The sequence below is a fragment of the Podarcis erhardii genome (genome assembly GCF_964252035.2).
Source record: "Podarcis erhardii genome assembly, chromosome: 8".
Taxonomy (NCBI): domain Eukaryota; kingdom Metazoa; phylum Chordata; class Lepidosauria; order Squamata; family Lacertidae; genus Podarcis; species Podarcis erhardii.
The window spans coordinates 62504087-62526190 of NC_138499.1; the positions used below are offsets into that span (position 1 = coordinate 62504087).

A 22104-nucleotide genomic window follows, 5' to 3' on the forward strand; every position below is an offset into this window, starting at 1 on the left:
GGTACCTTGGGTTACAGATGCTTCAAGTTACAGACTCCGCTAACCCAGAAATAGTACCTCAGGTTAAGAACTTTGCTTCAGGATGAGAACAGAAATCATGCAGCAGCGGCACAGCAACAGCAGGAGGCCCCATTAGCTAAAGTGGTGCTTCAGGTTAAGAACAGTTTTAGGTTAAGAACGGACCTCCGGAACGAATTAAGTACTTAACCCGAGGTACCACTGTACTCAATGCAAAAAAATATTTACAGAGGAAGTATTCAGTAATGATTATTGCATAGCTTACTCACAACATTCACTGTCGTCAGTTGGGAGTCCCAGATTATCCTTCACCTTGAAGAATTTGCAGGCATTGCTGGATTGTTCACAGGCCCTCAGTGGTGCTCTCTTTCAAATAAAATAGAACATTTTTTGAGTAAGAAAATCTGTATGCTGTACTTGACAAATTGTCAATAGGTTTCTATAAGCTTAAAGGAACAAATGTAATTAAGACTGGGGATCTCACTCCTGGTTCCCAAGCTTAATGACTGGCTGTGCTTGAAGTTTCGATTACCGTGCCACCACAACTGAGATGGGACTTGCTTGGTAAACACATAAAACACATATGGCTCCACTACAGCAAAGTAATCCGCAAAGGTGGGGCTTTACATTGTCACGATATCGGCATTATATCTGTGCTTCATTTAGTACACAGGGGTGAAGAGGCCACCCACACATAAGCGTGTGCATGGTCAGAGCTGTTATTAGGAATACGTCATAAGTCTGCATGGTACTGTACAATCTGAAGCAATAAGTGCACTGTACAATTCTGCAGTGCTGTGAAAATTTCCACTTGGCTATCATCCAGACCCACCCACTAAGAAAAACACTTACAGTATAAAGTGCAACAGCAGTTAAAGAGCATTCAGTATGTTCACAGATTCCCAGCTTCAATCCCGAATAAGGAGGATTGTTATATTTTGCCTGAACCACGACCCTAGTTTGTTTTTCCATATTTGTTATACTACCTCCCATATATAAGAGACACATATTCTATGGTTCGGGAATTTCTGCTAGTGGATGTAAGGAACATACATGCAACTTCTAAGTACCAAACTAGAATTTCACCCTCTGGTCATTGTGCCAAATTACCCCCCCCCCAACGTGTACATTATGTGAAGGTACATGACTGAAGTGTGGAGAAAAGTATAAATACCAAACAGTTTGTTCACTAATATTTTGGAACAGGTGACGTGAGTTTATGGCTAAGGAAACAGCAAAATCTGCAGTTAAAATTCACCTAATTTTATGTCAGAATGTAAGAACTTTTGAAGTCATGTTATACTCTCAGATCATTGGTTCCACTGCAGTGCACTACAGAATATTCCTCAGGCACAGAATCCAACTGTGCTACTACTGCACAGAAGGATGGCCCAGCACAAAAGGTATCAAAGCGACTTACAATTATAAAAGCATACCTAATACAAACCTTTAAAAACACACACACACACACAAAATTATTGACTGAAATGGCTCATCCATCATCCTTCAATGACATCTGAAAGCAAAATGTTTGCAAAGGAAGTGGTATGTGTGGCAACAGAACTTGCCGGCAGGCCACTTCTCATATTGGCCCAATTGGTAAACTAATTGATAAACAGGACTGGGCCTTATGTATTTCCTCTACTGCAAGAAAGCTAACTAGTACAACTACAAAATTGAACCAGTTATGGTGGGTCTGTATCTTTCATTTCTTTAATTTAGCATAAACAAGTTTTTCAACAGTAATAAAATTTGATGGAGCATACCATGCTTCAAATTATAATGAGAGACCAATGTATTAACAGTTGGAAATGGTGTACCAGCAGCACTATAGCATTTTCCTTTGCAAACAAAAGTATTTTGCTATGAGGAGAAGGGAGCTCCCAAGCTTGATCTGAAAGCCAGACAGCTGTGCCTAACAATGCTCTACTCTCTTGGTATTTGCACAATACCTCCCTCTTTCAGTCCTGTTGTTGTTCTAATTCACAGTTCAGGTAGCACTAATAAAAATGCAGTTACAAATGCCAGCAACCATGTTCCCATTTAATTTTTCATATTATCTCATCACTAATCCTTCATTCGCTTGTATACACTAGTTCACTTCCTCTTCTCTTTTGCATGGAATAAGCCTTAAACAGGTTGACTCATGTTCCAGTGACCCCAGGCAGAGATGAAACAAGGCTTTTTTAAAGTGCATGCCATTCACATTATTTAATGTGCATATTATGCATCATTTTCAACACATTTCTAGGGTTCGAAGTAGTGAATTTGTTATCCTTTCCTTTAGCAGTAATATCACCACCACAAATGGTATTTATCAGAGTAAGACCCACTGAAATTAATGGACATTACATGCAGGTCCTGCTATTGGAACACTCATTATCCAAAATTTCAGTTATCCAAACCCAAAGAATTATATCTAAACCTTGCTACATGAACAGCTGATTCAGATACCCACACTACCTGAGTTTCCCCACTACCTTACTTATTTGTGTTTTGCTGGTTGGGCAAAAACCATGGTGGCAGAGATATCGGACAAATCAGGCAGCGTGAGAGATCAGACAGGGAGTAGTTTGTCTTTTGCTGGTTGGCTACAGCAGTTTGGGGCAGAAACCCAGGAAGGAGAGAGATCGGACAAATCACAGAATAGAAATATTCCCATAGAAAATAATGGAAATCATCAGCTTGTTATGTGAACCGTCAGCTAATGAATGATTTCCTGGGAAGGCAATGTGTTTAGACAGTGGAACCTGCATGTAGTAACTTAGTGTCATTAATTCCAATGGGCCTACTCCAAGTAGGACTTAGTTGACTACAACCAAATACATTTGTGGATCACTTATTTCTTTTCCAAGTATGAAACACACACTGCTCATCATTAATGCATAAGCTGCACTAAATTTAATTAAAAATTCCAGGGTTCACTCCACACCCCACTGCTGAAAGCCAAAGAGACACAGGGGCCACAATCCAACAAAGAGTTAACTGAAGCTCATTCATTGGCTTCAACTTTGCGTTGCACTGTGATCAGGACTTCTTATTATCTGCTCTAAACACTGCTAGTACAATGATTACCCAGTGTCTAATATTAAGCAGTGTCTATTTATTAAATTTGTTAGTTGCTTTATATTTCCCAGGGCAACCAAAAGTGACTTATAATCAAACAGGATTCCCAGAAGAGGTATGGATGCTCCCATCCGCCTAGGATGTAAAGGCTGCCATATTGCACAGTGCAGCCCAAGGTAGAAAACCCACAACCCTCAAGTTGTTGTTGGACTACAATTGCCATCAACCTTGACTACTGGCCATGCTAGCTGTGGCTTCCAAACCAGGCTGCCCCTCCACTCAGTGGGTTGCTATCAAGCTAAGTGCATTGTGTCTCAGAAAAGCCACCCATTCTAAACTGAGGCCCCTCAGCATCTCATATTAACTGAGATATGAGGAGCATAAGACACATCTAAGGTAAAGGTAAAGGGACCCCTGACCATTAGGTCTAGTCGTGACTGACTCTGGGGTTGCGGCGCTCATCTCGCTTTATTGGCCGAGGGAGCCGGCGTACAGCTTCCAGGTCATGTGGGCAGCATGACTAAGCCGCTTCTGGCGAACCAGATTAGCGCACAGAAACACTGTTTACCTTCCCACTGGAGCGGTACCTATTTATCTACTTGCACTTTGAGGTGCTTTCGAACTGCTAGGTTGGCAGGAGCAGGGACCGAGCAATGGGAGCTCATTCCGTCGCGGGGATTCGAACCATCGACCTTCTGATCAGCAAGTCCTAGGCTCTGTGGTTTAACCCACAGCGCCACCCACATCCCTAAGACACATCTAGGTGGAGTCTATTAGACAAAAACAACTTTCCTGTAATTTCTGACATGAAGAGGTGGTCAGAAGAAGAAAACTTATGTGTACAGAGGAACCTGAGTGAGAGGCAAAAGGGAAGGTGGAAAAACTGACAGTTGATTGTACCCTAAGGCTGCAATTCTATTCACAAATAAGCTATTACATCCCGTCAAAGTCAATGGACTCTAAGAAGCCTCAGCAAGATTACAGCTTGCAATAACTTGTACCTTTTTATTGCTGGGGTCAGCTGTTTTGTTGACATAACCAGCTATTATTAAAATATCAGAAGTCCAATACAGGAAGAATTCAAAAACCTGAATTAAAAAAAGACCATTTTTGCATCCACCTACTCACAGTACTTAGCACTTTTTATACACGCAGACGTTCTGCTGGGCTAGATAATAGGAGCTGTCAATTCAATTTCACAACGTGCTCATTCCCAGGAGTATTTCATTGTTTTAGCATTTTATTTTATTTTAAAAAAGAGACCTCTTATTTTGCTTAGTATTTTTTTAAAGTACTATTAATGGCCAATTCTAATCCATTCCCCTCAAAATTTAAAAAAACCAAGACTTTCCACTCTGAAGTTAGCAGCAGGATCAGATTTGATTTGCATTAGGCAAGGATGTTAAACTGCTGACCAGCCGATAGCATGTGACTTTATGTTATCTGGCTGCTGTGACTATAGGTGCAGTGAGTGCTCCTTGCACAGAGAGGCCATCAGGCTCACAGAAGCAAGGAAGGATAAGCAAGCCAAATCCAGCTTTGCTGAGAGCTTCATCTTTCACCCTTTCCTCATCATATCTTATTCCCCAAGCCTTGCATCATTATTTATAAGCTGAATTTCAGGGCCCAAACAACGCCCCCCCCCCAGCAATGTACAAAATTCAGAAAAATATAGTAATATACAAAATCAAAGTTAAAACATGTTATTAAAAATGGAGGACCAGCATTAAAACACCCCCCAAAGCACATGTTGTAAATAACTATGACAGATTTATCATAGTAATTTACAACATGTGCTTTGGGGGGGGGATGTTTTAAGCTCTCTTATTGACACAGAGATAGGGGGGTCACAAGTCTTTCCAGTGGCACTGAGTATCCCATGTGGAGGGAACATTCCTCTTTGTTCTGACCTGGTGTCTCATTTGTACGCTTGAGTAATACCCTCCTCTTCCTTCATTCACCATGCCAGGAATATAATTCACAAGTGAGCACATGCCCCTCAAGGTTTGGAGTTGATGACAGGAGGACTTCTGCATCTATGTTTCTGAGTCCCCTCGGGCAAGATATCTCAAGTGGGTTCCCTCAAAATATGAGAGACAAGGAGAGAACTGGTCTCTCCTGCTGCTTTCAGCCTTCTCTTAAAAAAAGCTGGTACATTTTTTTAAAAAACCAACAACAACAACCCACCCCTGCTTAGGTTCCTGGTATTAGTTTTAATTTGCTTAGAATCTTCTACAAAACATGAGACAGAGCGCCTCTCTCGTTACAAAATAATGGAAGGGTGAAAAGTTGCCACTCTTTCACATTCTGTGAACTGGATAAGACACTGAGTGCAAACTAATACTTCCTTCAGTAATTCTCCAATGTATAGGGGGGCAGGGAGTATATGTCTCTCATATGCAAGAGACCGTCCATGTCCCACTCTTGAGTTCCCCGTCTTAACTTCCAACCTTCTACACCTCCAAACTCAGTATTATTTTCCACTTCCAATTCTTGAACAAAAGGTTATATGACAGATGTTGATAGTTGAAACAGAAGAACAAACATCTCTTTAAAAGATGTTTCTCATTTATTTCTAATTATTGTTAGACTGCAATAAAAATTGCTTAAAGTAGCTTATTACGTCTTCTCGAAAGCACGTCAAGTGCAAGTAGATAAATAGGTACTGCTCCGGCGGGAAGGTAAACGGCGTTTTTGTGTGCTGTTCTGGTTCACCAGAAGCGACTTAGTCATGTTGGCCACATGACCTGGAAGCTGTCTGCGGACAAACGCCGGCTCTATCGGCCGATGGAGCGAAATAAGCACGCAACCCCAGAGTTGTCCGTGACTGGACCTAACGGTCAAGGGTACCTTTACCTTTTTACAATTAAGAATATTGCTGTAATCAAGAGATTCCAAATGTAGAAAATATGGGGGGGAAATTGTCCCCCAATCTCAAGCAAAATTGTTTTGATGCAAATTCCACTGAATTTGTTAGAATTAGAAACAAGAATGATCAACCTCAATTTAAATAGTATTAACCAATAATAGGTTCAAATACATGTGCACAGGCAACCATACTTGGGACTTGATAGGTATTATAGGAAATATAATATGGCTACTTTTTGAAAAAGTAGTTAACAGAAAAGGTTGGAAATCCAGTTTGTGAAACCTTTGATATATAAAGTGATGCAACAAGTGTTTTAGCTCAATGTCAAAGCAAAGTATAAGCAACAACAGTTTAACAGACCCTGTTGCTAATTTACTACATGCAGCGACATGAGCAGAACAATGATTACTCTGTGTAGAGTATTTCCTGCTAAATTCTCCACCCAACAGTCAATGTCTCATATTTAAACACAAGATTAACAGAGAGAGAGAGGAAAAGATGCAATAAAACGCACAGCTGGCATTTTTACTTTATAAACTAACTAACCCACATCAAAAGGTGTTCCCCTCTAGCGCTTCAGCAGGTAATCTTCGGATTTACTGCCAAGTGCTGCTCCTGATTCTTAGCGCTCATTGTTTGAAACCGCTGGAATTTATGGTAAAGGCAAGTGTAGTCTCAGTAATATCTTTAGTGTACATCACCTTGAGTTGGTTGTTTAGAAGATGATGAATCAGTGACCATAGCAATAATAGTACAGAGGATACTAGTGTTGTTGTTTTTAAAGGATTGCAAATGCATGTAAAGATTTACGATGGTTACCTCTGAGAGCTACTGCCGTAGGAATTCAGTGATTCACTCACATTTAGGTTCAAATGAACCCATCTCTCTAAACCTTCCCCCCAATCAACAGGTGAGATAGCAGTTTTGAGTTGAAGGGAAAGGTGCAAGCAGCCTGTCTCTGGCCCATTCCTTCCAATCTAATTTAGGCTGATTTTACTGAGGGTTGGGGGGAGACACCAGATGAAGTGTCTGGTAGAGAGGAAAAACAGAACTTCATCTAATGTGTAATTAGAACCATAGGATGTCATCTTCATAACAGAAGTTTCATTCCTCAAATAATTTGCAGTTGGACAGGCAAATGCACTGAATGGATTTATTATACCAATGAGGCCATTTCTAGCACTTGTACAGTCCTACTAAAATCAAAACAGAGCGCAAACACCAAGCAGAGCTCTTACTTCTTATCTGAAAAGGGACAGGTGGTGGTGGTTATTCAATGAAAGAATGTGATACATCCATTGTCCTTTCTTTTCTATCTTAAGCATTGAAATGCTTTTACAGTTCTCTTTTTCCTATGTCCAGAAAAAGAAAGAAAGAAAGAAAGAAAGAAAGAAAGAAAGAAAGAAAGAAGAAAATCTAACACTCTGGAGTCTGCTGTGATATAATTCATTTTAAAATACTAATTTTAAAAGTTCACTAAAAATCTGCTATGTCTATTTATTTGGAAAGCGTTTGAACTTTATTATAGGGTTGGGAAAAAAAGAGAGAGAGAGAGAGAGAGAGAGAGAGAGAGAGAGAGAGAGAGAGAAAGAGAATGAATTCCTGGGGACCAGCTTCTGTTTGCAATGCCATTCTGAACCTCTCCCCTAGTGACAGCTTCTGTTCGGCTGTGATCCTTTAAAAAAGAAGAAAAGGCAGAAATAGCAGCAAATCTTCAGTGAGTAAAGCTGCCTGCTTCAGAACCAGGGGCGGGGGGGGGGGAGTATGGTGTTACATAGGTATGACTTAGAGAAAGATCTCCAAGACCTGGGGAACAAAACAGGAAAGATGTTCCGTCCCCCCCATGAAATGGTGCTAATCAACATCATGGCGCACGCACACATACACACACACACACACACACACACACACACACACACACACACATATTAACAGTGAACTCAAGAGTTATGGCAGGTATGTAGCCAAAACACATCTACTGACAGAAACAAGAGTGAGGCATCAGCATGCTTGGGAAATGACAAGCTTTGTGGAAAGTAACCTATAGATAGTAAATACATATATATATTGGGCAAGGGCTAAGAAAACAAAACTCTGAGCATGCTCAACCGCCATAGAATGTCAGAATCTCTAGGGAAGTGGAGATGGAAAACTGAGGTGGAGTATCCTGACAGAAGATATAGATGTGTGGCACCGTGAACAGGAGCAACTCATGCTAGAAATTTTTGTTGCAGGTCCTACTTGCATTCTTTTATTTTCCAGAGTCTTATGGCTCAGGTTTTTAATGTGGAGGGTGGGCAATGGCAGCTGGCAGGGTGGTGGTGTTTATTTGACTTCCCAATGCAGAGGTCACTGCCGGCAAGGGCAAGGCAATAGGGAGGTCAGTGCAGTGCGGACACAGCGACAGGAATGCCAAATTAGCTTTGTTGCTGTACTGGCACCATTCTGTTCCCTCACAATGGTTCTTATAATGGATCTGAATATATGTGGTGATGTGAGGGCAGATCTCTGGTAACAGTGGTAATAGTTTTTATACTTTCATGATTCTCTACAGCTGCTGTTAGAATAACCTTTTCTTTGTTATGCCAGTCAAGTAGTGAAAGGAATAAAGGATACATACAGCATGTCCTAAGAGGCAGGAGGACACACACATAAGCAGAATGGAAACAATATCTAATTTTGGTTAACAAGGAGGTTAGAATCGCCTCCTCACAAGAGGGAAATCCTCACTTCTTGCCAAATTATATAAATTGGCAAGCCACACATACTATCTTTTCGAGGAATCGTAACACCCCAAAACTTCAATGACTAGCACTGGCTCAACTCTATCTACTAGCCTGCGGGCTTGGCATCTTCTTCTTTTGAATTTTTATCCTGACTGAAATTACTTCCTGAAAGAAGTCAGTGTGCCGTGATTGGATACACAATTATCAGCTTCTGCTATGTCAACTGTGCATAATGTGATTCCCACACAAGTTGCTGCTTTCTTTTCCAGCTAAGCTACTATGTATTTTAAGTAGCTAGCTAAACATTTTTAAGGAAACTATATATAGTGGTTATATTTTCAACCATCTCTGCTTCACTCTCCTAATAGAAAAGTAGTGTTCCAACAAACATATGTATGTGCATGTGTGCACATATCCGAAAGAGATGCATGCTTTACTGCATAATGTGGAATCTGGCATTGGGTTGGCTCCTAAGACAACTTGAGGAAGTTTGTGGAATACAGGTGTCCTTTCCTGCCTTCTCAAAGCAGCCCCATGACAACTCACCCCACATTTTTATGGAGGATCCCCTTGACACTCCCCCCATCCCAGATATGGTTTTATTGGGGGGGGCCATAGGGAGGAGGACAGTATAAGAAGTCTTCCTTCCATGTACTTCCTTAACTTAACGTCTTACGATCCAAGCCACCAACATTTTGTTTTACTGCATACGATAACGATCAAGGAAAATTTACACAAAGAATCTGGTGGAAAAAAAGAAGTATCAGGATTCTAGTTTACCCAAACAACTAGCTGTTGCCTATTGCTCTGAGCAACTAACTGGGTGTACATAAAACTGGCAAATTCTCATATTTTTTGTAAGCATACGACACTATTTTGCATTTCTTACATCCACATATTGTAAAAAAAAGAAGTATCACTAACAAGTTACTAAACTAGTTCATTAATGCAGAATGGTGCATAAAAAAATATCTAGGCTAAGAGCTGGAAGATACAATCGGTAGACTCACACATATGTCTGTTGATGGTTTGTACCACTTCACACAGGTCATCAAATGCTGAAATGCTCCCCTAATAAACTCTCTGCATATACAAGGCGGCATGTCAGGGAGACTGCTGGAGGTGATTTTAATGAAATGAAATGTTTTTACAGATATAGTGACGATACTGTTTAAATTTCATACATCTCTGTGAGGACAATGTGTACACCTGCATTGTGAACCACTACAAAGCAGCGTTTTCCTGCTTTTAATCTCCTGCCACCAGCATATTTTATATTGGAAAGGACCATCGTTCCCAGAGAGAGCGAGAGAGAGAGAGCTTCTTTTTCTATAGGCATGCTAATGCACCTGTTCAAAACTACATCATTTACAAGTGATCAAAAGGCATATTAGATACTATATGCAAATCTGGAACTATATGCAAATGTACATTCACTCCCAGCCAGTCCTTCAAATTTAAAATTAGTCTCTACCAAGCGCATTACGTAGCATATTACAGGCATTCACAAGGGAGCCTGATGCCACAAGAGAGGTTAAGAGATATTCTTCAAATCACTTGTAATTTGCTTCACCTCATCAGTTGTTGCATAAGGGGAATATGGTTGGTTTGTTTATGCTGTTAATATGCTGAATTTTGATAAATATTCAAAGCGGTATGCAAAAAAACATGAAAGTATTGTTCATGCCACCCCAATCTCTGAGCGATGCAAGATTCCAGGGGTTCCAGGTGCATATTTCCTTTTCGAAATGAGGCACACCAAAGACTCTTTGTGTCTTTATGATATATGGGTTATTTACATATACCTGAGCCTATGGTGGAGGGTTCAAAGCATTAACAACCCAAAAGGGTCTTATTTCTACCACAGCTGCAGCCTTGGATATAAGCAGAAATCAGCCATGGCTCTCTCTGTGCCTTTTTCAGTCTGCAACTTACTTTCCCCTTCTAGGCCACATCATAACCAACTCTGCTGTAAACTCTGGCATTTGTCTTTCTAACTATCTAAGAGGGACCCCACCCATTTGATGTCTAGTACAGAGCCCCCTGGGACACGGGTGGTGCTGTGGGTAAAAGCCTCAGTGCCTAGGACTTGCCGATCGAAAGGTCGGTGGTTCGAATCCCTGCGGCGGGGTGCGCTCCCGTTGCTCGGTCCCAGCGCCTGCCAACCTAGCAGTTCGAAGGCACCCCCGGGTGCAAGTAGATAAATAGGGACCGCTTACTGGCGGGAAGGTAAACGGCGTTTCCGTGTGCTGTGCTGGCTCGCCAGGTGCAGCTTTGTCACGCTGGCCACGTGACCCGGAAGTGTCTCCGGACAGCGCTGGCCCCCGGCCTCTTAAGTGAGATGGGCGCACAACCCTAGAGTCGGACACGACTGGCCCGTACGGGCAGGGGTACCTTTACCTTACAGAGCCCCCTCTCCTTGCTTTCCTAATGGCCCATCACCTTTCCTTTTGTTTCCTTAATGGCTCATCACCCCATTCGATACTTCATGAAGAAGCTAGCCTGGCTTATATTTTAACACTGCGTCCTAGGGTTAAAAAGGTCTGGCACCCAGTTTAACACTCCAAGTTTTGATTGAATTATAACACTTACTGGTTCTGGGAATTTAGGGGAGTCTGGCAACCCCAAACTCACAGCACTACAAATATTAAAACAAAACCCAAACAAGAGAAACAGCGGAGCTGTAAAACACAAAAATCAGAGTGATAGATAAAATGAAAAGCCCTTGGAAAATAAAAAGGTTTCAGCTCAATGCCAAAAACGTATGAGTTGGCAGTAGGGTGCTGGGTCACATTCCAAAAGGAGGGCCAATATGATTGAAAAGGCTCAAACATCCAAAAACAAGGGTGTCCAGTGAAGGATCTATGATTATGTTCTTGACATATTACTGGTTGATGGAAGAAAATATAATTCTTCAACCAGTCAGCAGCTCTTCAGGTACCAGCACTTTTAATTGGGCCCCAAAATGGACTTGCACCCAGTGAAGCTGTTCTCATCAATTAATCCCAATAATCCAGCAGCTATGTTCTGCACTAAATGTTTGGATAACATTGGAAATTGCCAATCAATCTACTGGTAGTTACCCTGATAATCAAATATGGTAATCTACTGGTAGTCTAACCCAGATAATCAAATCAGGCAGATGGTGAAGAGTGGCCAGCTAGAAGACAGAGCCTGTCTTTTCAAACCAAGAAGTATTTCCAGTAACACAGAGTCTGAATGAATGAAAACAATGGCTTAATAACTGACCAGGAATGAAGTACTAACCCCTCCCCCAAACTTCAATATTTTAAAATTGCAATATGAATGGCTACCTTTTTGTAACAAGAGGGGCTAAAATCATTTCAAAACGGGGAAATAGGGTTGATAACATTCTGTAGAAGGCAGTAACTCAGATTTTGGGTCTTTTTAATTGGAAAACAATATGGGCTTTCTCGATACAGAGGGCTCTTCACTTACCACTTTGCCATCCTTGGCATGAATTGCAAGCCAAGGTTCTGCAAACAATTAACAGCAATAGAATGTAACAATCCTGGCACAACGTGGCAATGTATGGAAAATGTCATCAACCAGGAGGCAATTAGCAGCCAGTCTGAACAGCACAAGCAGAAGGGAGTGGTTTCCTAACAAAACAGGCCTTGTGGGGGGAAAACTAAGACATTTTTCTCTTACAAAACACAGCATTCTTTGTAAACAGTAAGCTTATATTTCTTGTCGTTTTAAAGACTCCTGCGGATCTTTATGGAAGAATTACCCTGATAGAGTCAGACTTTTCTCTCTCTTTTTGCTTTTCCAGCAATGTTTCCCTCAATGTTAAGTTGCAAAGTAAATCCATTCAAAAGTATTCTTTTCTGTTGCTCTTATACCAGCTATATAAAACCTGTAAGAAAGTGTCACAACCGAACTGCCTTCTCTACATAGCTGTGCCTTTAAGGGCAGCGTTTTAATGTGCCAGATCAGGACCACAGTGGTGGAACGAGGGCGAGGATGGGAAGATTTAAAGCCTATCCCAGCATAGTTCCAATCCAGATTGGAACCCTTGTGCCGGCAATTTATGGAAAGAAAAACCCAGCACATAAAGGTACAGCTCCATAGCTAATATAACATGTAGTTTGGCTCTCAGAGTTGCGGTGTTTCCCTGCCTCTCTTAACTATGGAAATCTGTCGATGTTCTTCTCAATACTTTACTCTTCAAAATCACTGTGTGTGTGCGCGCGCTGTGAATTGGTGCACTTTAAAAGTTAACTGCTTCTCAAAGAACTGTTTAAAAACTGACATCTCCAACCACATTTCAAGTTCAAGGTTGGGGGTGGGGTGGGGGGGAGAAATGCTACTTTACAAAGTCTCATCGGTTTCTACAGATGTGCTTGTCTCTTTCTTTTATTATACTTGACAGCCAATCTGTTGGAAATGATTTGTGCAGAAATTTAGTTCAAATTACTTTATAACTAGCCATTTATGAGAAAATGCATTTTTCTGTGACATAAACTGAAAATGAGAGGCTTTTATCTCTTCTTCTTTAAAAGAAAACAACAGCTGGTATTAAAACAAATCAAAGGCTAGTAATAGCGTGGTCTCACCATCCAAAGCTCCCTTACATTCTGTCAGGCACTCAGAATATTTTCAGACAAGGATGGATGGTGCAATGACCTTTCCTGTAAATGTTACTATAATTTTCAGATATTGTGGCAATATTTCCTTTCTTTGCTGTGATTCACCAGTGTTCTTGTTAGCTATGAAAAGTACTTAAGAAATAGACTTGATTTCACACTCCATAGCTAACTTGAGTGTGGGGCAATCATGCTGAGTTTTCTTCTTATCTCATGGAGAAAGGGTTAAAGGGAAGTGTGAGAGAAAGCTCTTCAACTTTACTTTATTATATCATAGATACATTACAGGTGGTGACCATTTTGCGCAGGGGTTCTGTTCCTAGTCCCCGCGTGTATTGGCAGAGCATGCGTAAGCAGACCTCGCTCCTGTTCCCACCGCCGGGCATTCTGCCTTCTTCTGGGTCCAAAAGGACCCATGTGTTGGCAATCACACATCATTCAACTTGGCAATGAGTAGGATGAGGGGAGCAGAGAGAAGGCAGAAGATTTCCCACCATAAACCAAGAATTCCTAACTCCTGCCAATCCCTGCCGTCAGAGGGGGACAAGTGTGATTTTCTGTCTGGTCCTCAGGAATGGCACTGCTTCCAACACAAAACATTACTATTAACAGGAATCAAAGAGATAACGTGGAAGAAATCCTTACTGTAACTTGTTTTATGCAAAGTCAGTTGGCTGAGTATCAAAACAAAAGACTGCACTTAGCAGTTTATTTTCCTCCTTACTGCAATAAACCGATGATTTGTAGATAAAGCAAGCTACTTTTAAAAAAATAGATTTTACTTGTTCATGAAATTCTTTTCACAACGTTTGTACTTTTGCTTTGGGTGGGAGGAAAAAAACCTGATCTCAGATGTGCCAATGCTAACTGCACATTCAGCAAAGTCAAATGCTAGAAAGATTCTTCAGAAACAGAAGTTATGTCCTGTTAGTCAATTTGGTAGATGAGCAAAATGAGTCACAGACGCACTTGGTAAACCCGTGCTGTGTTTTGGTACTGACTCACTTAGCAGAGAGACTGCTTGTAGTAGGTCTATTGTTCTAGCTGCCTGAAAAGTTGCACATATACACACAGAGCTATTACTGTACACTGCTCTTTTCAGCTTCCAGTCACAGCAAGGAGTGGCACTCCTACCTAGAGTATTCCTTGGGGCGGGGGGGGGGAGATACTAAATGAAAAAAATTGCTGAAATTTGGTGCTGCTAAAGTTGGGTCAGACTGACAGGAAGTCCCAACCACCTGTCAAATGTGGCTCACAGAGGGTTGGCCACAATTAGATCAAATTTGCTGCCGAAAACACGTTTCCCACCTCTGGTATACAATATTCTATGTGTGATTGCAACATGAATTTTCATAAAGGCACCTTGTTATTTTTAATCATATAATTAATTAATTAAAAATACAGGTAGTTCCCACCACCACCAATATCCTCTTGTAATAGCCCCTTTAATTGAATTTGCTTTAAAAAAAAATTTAAAAAAAATCTCACTGCAACATGGGGGTTGAATATTTAATTGAGGTATTAACTGTGACCTCAAGATGTCTTTATTGGTTAGCTGTTGCCAGTTCAGTTAAGACTTTTTTTTTGCCTCAACAAACGTCACTTGCCTGTTTAGTCAGGTCTGAAGAGATCCTTTTGCAGTTCTTCAGTCTACTCTGGATTTTGCTATCCTGAATATTTGGAGGTCCTTTGCAAATCTGGCTATTTTACAGCTCAGCCCTAACTACAAATAACTGATAAAGAAGAACACTTGTTCCAATACAGATCCTTGAGGAAGCCGACTGTTTTCCTATCTCCACTGTGAGAACTGTTTCCTGTTGCTTTCTGCTCTTGTTGTATTCAATTGACAGCTACGGGCTGTAGTTTTGTGCACACTATACTTTTACCTTTGCACACTGTATGGGTAACAAGCCCTACTAAATATCCTGGGGCTTACTTTTGAGTTAATGCGCACAGCACTGCACAATTAAACTGCTGTATTTTGCCATGGTAGCATGTTGGGACACACACTTGCTATTTGGATTTCTTGCCACAGGCAACAAAATGTCTTAGACTGCTCTTGTCCTGGTATGTTTCAAAATAACACCTGGACTTTTACGATACAACTGAAGTGAGGAGTTTTAACACTACTAAAATACTCACCGTAGCATAGAACTACAGTAGTATTAAAAGACCACCCCTTGAAAGATCCTTTAGGCAAATGAAAGCACAACACTTTGGGCTTGGATACCCTTACAGAAACAACTTCCTCCACACATCTTAATTCACCAGATAAGAATGCTGTGATACACGGAAAAGGAAAAACAGCACTAAGGCAGAATACTGAAATCACGAGGATAATTATGCAGACAGAAATAGAAGTTGTAAGCAATCAGTATATATGAGCAATATATGTCGATTAGAAAGGAAAAGGAGGAAAGGAGGACTGTGCCTCTGGTTTGATCAACTGGCAATACACACACACATCATCATCATCATTATTATTGGTTGTCATGTGTCCTTTTTCTCCAGGACACGTCCTCTTTTTCAGGGATAAAATTTCTGTTTCTGGCAATACTTTCTGGATAAGACATAGACGTAACTGGTGGTTGAAGACTTGCTTTCCTCTTCTCTTTTCCTGCCCCCATCAACAATATAGCACAGCTTCCATATCCTACATATAATCAGGGTATTTAAAATGAGTGTCATCATAATGTCCTCTTTTTTGCTCTTCAAACTATGGCAACCCTATCACAAATGCTTAACACATATGCATCAACAGCCTCACCCCTCATGATGTAGAGGTTGCCTGTGCCTGATTCAGCAACAACATTATCTGAAATATTTAAGCCACATTCCTGAAACTGAATTATCAGAAGGATTTGTATTACATGCCCACCTTCTAACTAGTTGCATGATGACAGGGGAATTGGGAGAATTGTCCAGTATCATAAATACAGGCTCCCACTGAACGAAGGCAACTCATTCAGTTAATACAAAAAAGAGCTACTCTCACATACAGCTAGAAGATGCTAAACGTACTGGTTTAATTCAGATGCAATGCCAAGGCACAGATTAGCAATCAGAAGTACCCCCTATAGGTTGATATACTCCACCTTGCACTTCCTAGGTGGGCTTGCTATGCTTTCCAGTTAGTGAAACTATGCTTACAATTGGTGTCCAAACCACAGTTTGAAAGCATGATTAGGAGGAGTTTCCAAATGGCAATTTGAAGGTTGAGGACACACGGAGTAGCCCCACCCCTGAGGTTGTGCACTCCTCCTTTGGTGTCCATGCATACTGGGTTGCAGATTCCAGGAAAGTCTTCATGTACACTACTCTGCGTGCTAATACCTCTTCACTACAGACATTCATTCAGTATGCAGAGATGTCTAGCAGAATGACCTGTAGACTCTGTACAACTATTACACAAATACAATTAAATTGTTCTATTATAATTATCCACATGAGTAACTGGTAAGGAATCTCCAATTCTAGTCTCCAATAACTGCTTGCTGTTTTGAAGAACACTGCTTCTAATCCTACTATCACAGAGTCAGATGAAGCAAGTAAGCTTAATCATCAATGGCTTTCCAGGTCAGGTCATTGATCTACACTAAAAATCCTAGAATCCTTTCAGCACTTGTAAATGCAATTCTATCTTAGTAATTAAGCTAAATACCAAGCTCACATATTTCTCTAATATGCCATTCTTGGTACAATAAATAATGCAGAACAGCAGAAATCTGGCAGTGGTCCACACCATTCTATCAATTGCAACAAGGACTATTTTGTCTCTAAGTATCTGCACCGACATACATCTTCAGCAATGGAAATTTTGCCTTTATCGCCCAGACTCAGTTCAGCTGGAACTCTGCATGTGCCTCAAGACTGTACTATTTGCTCTGAGCAACGACAGCATCACTGTAGTGATCACTGTAGGGTGTGTTATCACCCTACACTAGTCAGCACATGCCAGACACAAGCAGGAAGGTGGACATTAGCCCAATTAATTGGAATTTAATCCATATCTAAAACAAACAAACAAACAAACAAACAAACAAACAACAACAACAACAACAACAATAATCAGTTTTAACTTCCCTTTGTTAGTAAACAGTTTCTAACAGTATCTAACCTAAATTAATCTGAAGTGTCTTTTGCATTTCCTGAGAGGTCCAAGCCCAACCCTCTTTTCAGACCTTGCCAAAAATATAACGAATAGGCACAGATACCCTAATAGGTGGGCTTGCACCCTGCAGCACCACACTTAAATGGCATAACTCAGTCTGTCCCAAGAAAGTTGCCATCTACTTGCAGTGTAATGACACTTAAGCCTGAATGCCAGACCTTTGTGAAAAAGCCCTTTCAGATTCAGAGTGAGGTTGTGAAACAACTTATTTTGTAACTGGGTGCACAAGGCACCCCTAACCTGATCAGCTTTCCAGAATAATACCAGAAATTGTTTCCAGACTTGACCTGAACCCCCCCCCCCCGCCCCAGATTCTTTTTCCACCATGAAAAGCCTTAGGAACAGGCTTAGGAAGTGTAGGCAGATGACTAGTATAACTAGTCATACAAACACATACAAAAAGGGCAGTGAAAGTCAGAGAGGGAGAAAACAGGCCCATACTGAAGGATGTCAGCAGTCTAAAGGCAATCCTGGGCATTTCAAAATTTGGACCACTACTTTAAAATATGTCCAATAAAATGTTAGCAAGAATTATACTTCTGAGTGTGAGAATAAAGGCATGTATATCTGGTGGCAAGTTTATCTTTACTGAGCAGCTAAACTTACTGCCAAACAAAACCTGAGGCTGAATTATTGTTTAATATTAACATAATTTGATCAAAAGATGCCCAAGATTATTTGGCTGCCCTGCACTGAAATCTCTTCCTGCTTTAGTTCTCATGTGAAATACTTCAAAAGGCTATTCTTATCAATAGAGAATCTTGGAACCTAACCTTCTGTTACGGGAGAAAGCCACATTTTGAATTCAGCATTTTCTGAAGAGAGACTTTTTCGCTTAAGATTTTAGGCTGCTTGAGATCTACCAGCAATGGCAATGGTGGAAATGTTATCAACCTCAACATTAAAATTACAAAAGCTTCATGTCAATTGCCAGGCAAACGCAGCTGTTATTTTTACGTTAGCAGGAACCAAAATGCAGAATGACACTAGCCCATTTTGGCATGAAATTTTAACCCAAGTTCTGTATACGGTAAGATGTGTCACAGAGAAAACCATTATTCCTAGATTATAGCAGAAGAATGCAGAAGTGGGTAGAAACATATCCCAAAAAATCTTAGCTGTGTTCAGGCGATTGCCTGAAAATGTGGTGCTTAAAAGAGCATGTACAATCTCTGCCCCCAGCACCCCTGTTGCCTCACCCATTTATTCTCCAGCCTTCTCCTGCTGATAAAGCAGGGTGAAGGCAAGGGAACAAAAGCATACAGGGAGACTGGGGACATGGTTTGCATGTGCCCCCTTGCCCCTGTCCCTAATTTTAAATATTTCTTTTAAGGCAAATGCTTCAACCCACCTTTTAGGTCCCCAATAATGTGACTAGGAGACAAAGCCGGACAAACATAAACACACCCAGTGGGTATCATGGTAAGTAACATCATTCTTCCAACCTCTCTCATTTGTAGCAGCAAAGCTGAGCAGAAAACTAAACTCACTCTGTTTTTATTTACCCATGAAGCACAAAGTGCTTGATAAATTTTTCTTTCCAACTATCAAGCAATCCTTTTGTAAATGGAGCAACAATTCACAGAACGAAAAGTCCAGAACTGGTCAGCTCATGTCCAGCAATATATTGGTGAACAAAGGGTTCCAGGATGAAGCTTCCAGTTATTGATCCCATCTTAAACACACTACAGTGGTACCTTGGGTTACAGACGCTTCAGGTTACAGACTCTGCTAAGCCAGAAATTGTACCTCGGGTTAAGAACTTTGCTTCAGGATGAGAACAGAAATCGTGCGGCGGCAGCAGGAGGCCCCATTAGCTAAAGTGGTGTCTCAGGTTAAGAACAGTTTCAGGTTAAGAACGGACCTCCAGAACGAATTAAGTTCTTAACCTGAGGTACCACTGTGTGTGTGTGTGTGTGTGTGTGTGTGTGTGTGTGTGTGTGTATTCTCAAAGGCAAAGGACAAACCAAGGAGAAGACAGAAATGGCTGAGAAACAAGAAGCAGCTATCTCCCCGACATCATTTAACTTGCCTAAGCAGGAACAACTGTGCAGTCAACACACACTATAACTACAGGTTCCAGCTATGCTGTAACCACAAAAAACAGAAAGATTGCTTCAAGTTCAGAAGGCAAGAGCATTCCCAGGAAGACACTGACACCCTAAAATTAAGCACATTACTTATAAAGAAGAGATTGTTCTTAAATGCATGTGATTCTAATGTCTCCCCCCCACTTCTATGTGATATATAATGAGACTCACAATTGAATGTTCCTTCATACAAAAGAATATTATTATTTAATTTTTAAAATAAAAGATCTACAATTGGCATGACATGACTCTTTGTATAGACAATACTATGCCATGGTAAGCCACCCTCATGGAAATTTGATGTTACTGAATCTAGATAACAGATTCTCATCTGCTGTTAAAGCCTTAATACCACTGTTTTGTTTCAATAGAAAATATGGATGGGCCACCAGTGGTTAGCACTGGACTGACTCAGAAATAAACTGAGCAACTCTAAATTAGATCTGACCCCTCAGTTTTGAGTTAGGGATCACTTGAAAGCCTTAAAGATCCTTTGCGGTCAAGTGACAGCTTTATATGGTCCAGAGACATCTCTTCTAGCAAAACATTTGAGGTAAAGAGGCTGCACCCACACAGGTGATGGGAAGAAGTGTTCTCACAGAGGACTTTGGGCAAGAGAATCCTCTTGAGAATGTGGCTCTCTCCCAGCCTGTGATTTTTGCCACTGCAGCCTCCTTAAATCTATCCCTACTCAAGCCAATGATAAAAACTCCATTACTCCATTATGTGGAATATGGGAGAAACTAACTCCATGAAAATCTCAGGTTGTAGAGAAAGTCCACCCTCTGCTGTAGATGCTGTTGCTCCAGGGGCCCACTGTGGGAAGTGGGCTTTCTCCCCCCACAAGAGGTTTTCGTATGTGTAGGTGTCAGAGGCTGTCAGGCTTGCATGCTTTTTGTGGTCCCACTGGATGCTGGTGGGATTTCTCCAGGCTGGGTATCTGAGCGCTTAGGTCTAGATGGGTGCAGTAACCTGGAAATTCTTCCTCCCAGTGTAAAAGCAAAGACGGAAAATAATTCTGAGGCTTACATTTCTTGCCTCTTCTTCAATGCAGGTACCCATCAACAGCGCTTATATTTCCAAGTAATACATTTAGAATTATGTCGAGCAATTCACAAGCACTCTTAACTTTACAGTACTATATAACTAGCTCACTTATGGCAGCAATTTTCACAAAAGGAAAAGGCCAGGAGCTGACATGCTTTCTCCCTGCCTCATGTAATATAGAATGTTGTTGCTGATATTATTTATTAGCTGCTTTAATCAAGGAAATAACAAAGCAACCTACAAAAACAATAATACTAAAAACAAGATACTAAAAGCAATTACAATAAACCTAAGCAACAAAAACTAAAACCAAACACATCTATGGATTATATATATATATATTTGGAGGGAGGGAATGAACAAATTCCTATGCCCCACAAATAACCCAGAGATGCATTTTAAATAAAAGGACACATTCTACTCATGTAAAAACATGCTGATTCCCGGACCGCCGCGGGCCAGATTTAGAAGGCGATTGGGCCAGATCCGGCCCCCGGGCCTTAGTTTGCCTACCCATGGTCTGGCAGATCCTGTCACACCAAGAGAGGCCACAAATATTTTAAAACCCTTCAAGTTAAGTGCCAAAAGCTTGGGTAAAAAGAGAGGTTTTTGCCTAACACCTAAAATGACACCTGGATGCCAGGTGAGTCTCCATGGGGAGAGTATTCCATAAGCAAGGAGTCGCCCATTGAAAGGGCCATTCTCATGTTGCCACCCTCTGAATCTCACATGGAGAAGGACCTCAGATGACAGTCATTGACTCCGGGTCGGTTCATATGGGGACAGGCAATCCTTGAAATATTGAGGTTCTGAGATGCATAAGGCTTCAACGGGTCAAAACCTGCATTTTAAATTAAACTCAGAAACCAATTGATAGCCAGTGCAGTTGGGCCAAGATTGGTGTTATGTGCAATTAAATGGATTGTCAGGAGCTGCAAGATAATCTAAATGAAGCACATCTTCTCACTATTTACTTATGGAAATCATGGTCCCAAGATGTGGTGATGGCTACTAGGGAAGATGATTTTAAGAATTAGAACAGGAGTGGGGAACCTGTGGCCCTCAAGATGTACTTGGACTCCTAACACCCATTAGCCCAGTTACCATGGGCTGAGATATGAAAGCTAGGAGCTAAATGGCACCTTATGGGCGCAGCAACAGAATGTCTAGGTGCACTTTTTAAATAACAATAATACAAAGCTGAAAATAAATGAACTGCAGCTAAAATATTATGTTCATTTTTCACATGGTCTAGTCCTTCCCCTACCCACCCCCCTAATATTCTCAAGAGGGCCTCTTCTCCAGTCTTCAGAGAGTAGCTGCAGTTTTAATGTGAAATCTTAGGCATAGTACTGCACCCAGAGCTCAGAAACTGTTCAAGCTAATGAGTTTCCCTGTCAGAAAATGCGCCTAGAACAATGGGAGTTTTGAATACTGACCATGGCCGATGGTCAGAGATAATAAGAGCTGCAACCCAGCAACATCTTGGGGAAGGGCATAAATTCTC

The 22104-nt window shown here is 41.1% G+C and overlaps 1 protein-coding gene across 15 annotated transcripts in view; it reads right to left on the reverse strand.

The window, feature by feature from the left end:
- Positions 1–22104, reverse strand: part of ATXN1 (ataxin 1) — a 231494-nt gene that overhangs the window by 76429 nt on the left and 132961 nt on the right. For 14 of the 15 annotated variants that reach the window (XM_081873398.1, XM_081873396.1, XM_081873390.1 and 11 more), the window contains one exon: positions 288–384. The exons of the other annotated variant lie outside the window; for it this stretch is intronic. The gene's annotated coding sequence lies outside the window, so the exon portion shown is untranslated. The remainder of the gene's footprint in view (positions 1–287; positions 385–22104) is intronic. 15 annotated transcript variants of the gene reach the window in all.